The 3,677-nt window shown below is 44.1% G+C and overlaps 1 pseudogene; it reads right to left on the bottom strand.

Moving 5' to 3' along the window:
- Positions 1-2,001: 2,001 nt before the first annotated feature.
- Positions 2,002-2,153, bottom strand: LOC137377954 (U1 spliceosomal RNA; annotated as a pseudogene).
- Between the last annotated feature and the right edge of the window lie 1,524 nt (positions 2,154-3,677).

Consider the following 3,677-nt stretch of genomic DNA (forward strand, 5'->3'; position numbering starts at 1 on the left):
TAAGGGGGAGCTAAAAACACAGTGTTTTAAAATTAAACCCTGTTACAGTTAAACCAGGCAAAGGCTGAGAGGGAACCCCTACACCCCTGCTCACCTTGTCATAACACGAAGTTCCACTCTACCAAATTTCCATCTGCACTAACGTGCCACTTTAATTTTTACCCTAATAATCCCAGCAACAATTAATTTTAAGTCCATTTCATTTGTGAGATAGCATCAGCTAGTGAATTCCAATAGATCAAATTCCTTCTGATTCACTCCCATTACACAGAATTCCAATGAATCAACCATAGCTCACCAAAAACTATCCGAGACGTCCAGTAATATTAATCAGAATAGATGCGGTATTAGAATACTATAGTGCCAACAATTCATTCAAACTAGTAACACATCACTTAATTCATTATCAATAACTGTCAATATGTGTACAGTGTACCAGAGGTCAAAAATTGTGGGTCAATCTAGAGGACCTCCTTTTTCAGGACTGCTGTTGCATTGTAGGTGCTTGTTGGGTAGCTCCTATGCTTCTCAAGGTGAGTGATATTAATTCTTTGACATGAAAAAATTTCCATTTTGGGCACCCTTTATCTGCTTTAAGAATTTCCAGGCCAGTTACAGCACAGATTATCTGAAGAGTAAAGTTCATCGTTCTACTCAGCCCCAACCTCAGAAGCATACTCCTATAACATCAATGCGATATTTCCATTTCCAGTACCAACACTTGTGGTCTGCCTTGGTGAGATAGAAAATATAGTACCACATTAAAGGCATTTTTTCTGCTGTGACCCATTCCTACTTGGAATTGAAACTGACAAACTCACTTTCTTTGTCTGAAATGGTGACAATTTTATTGCAACACTGGATAGAAATTAAAGAAGCCTCATGACAGTGAGCCAAACATGCAAAAATAATTTCCACCCAGCAATGAGGATAAATGGCACAAACCCAATTCTTTATATTTTTTTATTTCCAAAATATACTTTATTCACAAAAATCTGTAAAAAATACATTACAAAACAGTTCCAAACAGCACCAAGTCAACAATACAAAGATTGCAAAGGAGATCAGTTTTCTTCAATACAGGAGTGAGTTGTCTCACAACTCTTCCATTTCATTTTACCTGCCATGTACATTTTGCAGCAAAACAAATATTTTCTGGATACAGTTCGTGGGGTTTCCCATGGATCCGGCCCCTCAGTTCACCTTGGTGGGGGGACCTTACACAGTGGTCTTTCCCCATTGAGCCATTGCTGCGGCTGGCCCAAGCTTTAGTGCGTCCCTCAGCACGTAGTCCTGGACCTTGGAATACGCCAGTCTGCAACATTCGGTTGTGGACAACTCTTTGCGCTGGAAGACCAGCAAGTTTCGGGCAGACCAAAGGGCGTCTTTCACTGAATTGATAGTTGTCCAGCAGCAGTTGATGTTTATCTCGGTGTGCGTCCCTGGGAACAGCCCGTAGAGCACAGACTCCTGTGTTACAGAGCTGCTTGGGATGAACCATGACAAAAATCACTGCATCTCTTTCCACACCTGCTTTGCAAAGACACATTCCAGAAGGAGGTGGGCAACCATCTCTTCCCCCCCACAGCCACCTCGAGGGCATTGTGCGGAGGGAGGTGAGACTCCGGGCTTGCAGGAAGGATCTGACAGCGAGGGCTCCTCTCACCAAGCTACATCTTGGTGCTTGTTTGAAAGTTCTGGTGATGAGGCATTCCACCAAATGACTTCGGCAGTCTGCTCAGGGAACCATCCGACAGGATCCACCATCTCCTTTTCCCGTTGGGGTATGGGCCAGACCTGCGCCACGTACAGCAACAACGTGAGTGCCTCGCACCTGATGAGAACACTGGTGCCACATGCTGAGTGTGTGGAGAAGAGATAAAAGGGAGGTTGGGAGTAAGCGGTGCAGCGAACGCATGCAAAGAAAGCACTGGTAAGAAAAGATGGTGATATAAGAAGCTGAGAGGCGCTAAGTGAAGTTCTAATTTTGCTTTGTAAAACCAGAGGAGAGCGCGAACGCAGTCCCCCACCACCACAAATTTTGCAGTCGAGTATCACGCATTTGAGGACATCACAGGCGTCAGCACACCCGAAGTGCAATGGGCTAGCTTCGTCCTGAGAGAACTTTTTTTTTCCCAATTCTTTATATTTTTTTTTTTATTTCCAAAATATACTTTATTCATAAAAATCTGTAAAAATTACATTGCCAAACAGTTTCCAAACAGCACCAAAAAATACAAACATTGCAAGGGAGATCAGTTTCCTTCAATACTGTCATGAGTTTCTTCCCAACCCTTCCGTTTCACAATTGTCATGTCAATTACAGTTTTACATTTACAGCAATTGAGAATATTAACGATACAGTTCGAGGGGTTTCCCATGGATCCAGCCCCTCAGTCCAGCTTGGTGGGGGAACCTTACACTGTGGTCTTTCCCCATTGAGCCTTTGCTGCGGCTGCCCCAAGCTTTAATGCGTCCCTCAGCACGTAGTCCTTGACCTTGGAATGTGCCAGTCTGCAACATTCGGTGGTGGACAACTCTTTGCGCTGGAAGACCAGCAAGTTTCGGGCAGACCAAAGGGCGTCTTTCACCGAATTGATAGTCCTCCAGCAGCAGTTGATGTTTGTCTCGGTGTGCGTCCCTGGGAACAGCTCGTAGAGCACAGACTCCTGTGTTACAGAGCTGCTTGGGATGAACCTTGACAAAAACCACTGCATCTCTTTCCACACCTGCTTTGCAAAGGCACATTCCAGGAGGAGGTGGGCGACCGTCTCTTCCCCACCACAGCCAACGCGGGGGCATTGTGCGGAGGGGGCGAGACTTCGGGTGTGCATGAAGGATCTGACGGGGAGGGCCCTTCTCACCACCAGCCAAGCTACGTCTTGGTGCTTGTTTGAAAGTTCTGGTGATGAGGCATTCCGCCAAATGACTTTGACGGTCTGCTCGGGGAATCACACTAGTAAAGTGAGTATCAATGTTTGCTTGGGGTGGATTAGTAATGACTCTGGTATGCTTCTTGACTCCAGATGCATATTTTAATCATGTTGATCTTTTAAAAGTTTCTCATTCAAAGTATCATATTCCTACCAGTCACATTTAACTTTTGTTCAAACAACAACTACTTGTATTTTAGCATCTTTAACATAGTAAAACTCCCCAAGGCATTTGACAGGAGTATTATCAAACCAAATTTGGCAATGAACTACAGAAGAAGATACTAGGGCAGGTGACCAAAAGCTTCATCAAAGAGATAGTTTTCAGGAGTATCTTAAAGGAGGAAAGAAAATTGGAGAAGTTTAGGGAGGGAATTCTGGAGCTTGAGGCCTTGGTAACCAAAAGCATGGCCGCCAATGGTTGAACGATTAAAATTGGGGATGCTCAAGAGACCAGAATTGGAGCAGCGTTGTGGGCTGGAGCAGATTACAGAAATAGAGAGGGGTGAGGCCATGGAAGGATTGAAACAAGAATGAGAATTTTAAAATTGAAGTGTTGCTTAAATGGGAGTCAATATAGGGCAGTGAACACAGGTGTGATGTGAATTAGGAAACAAGTGGCAGAGTTTTGGATGACCTCAAGTTTACAGAGGGTAGAAGGTGGGAGACTGGCCAGGAATTTGTTGGAATAGTCAAGTTTAGAGGTAACAAAGGCATGGTAACAGACATTGATTTTTTACAATT

Source organism: Heterodontus francisci, chromosome 15 (genome assembly GCF_036365525.1).
Source record: "Heterodontus francisci isolate sHetFra1 chromosome 15, sHetFra1.hap1, whole genome shotgun sequence".
Lineage (NCBI taxonomy): Eukaryota > Metazoa > Chordata > Chondrichthyes > Heterodontiformes > Heterodontidae > Heterodontus > Heterodontus francisci.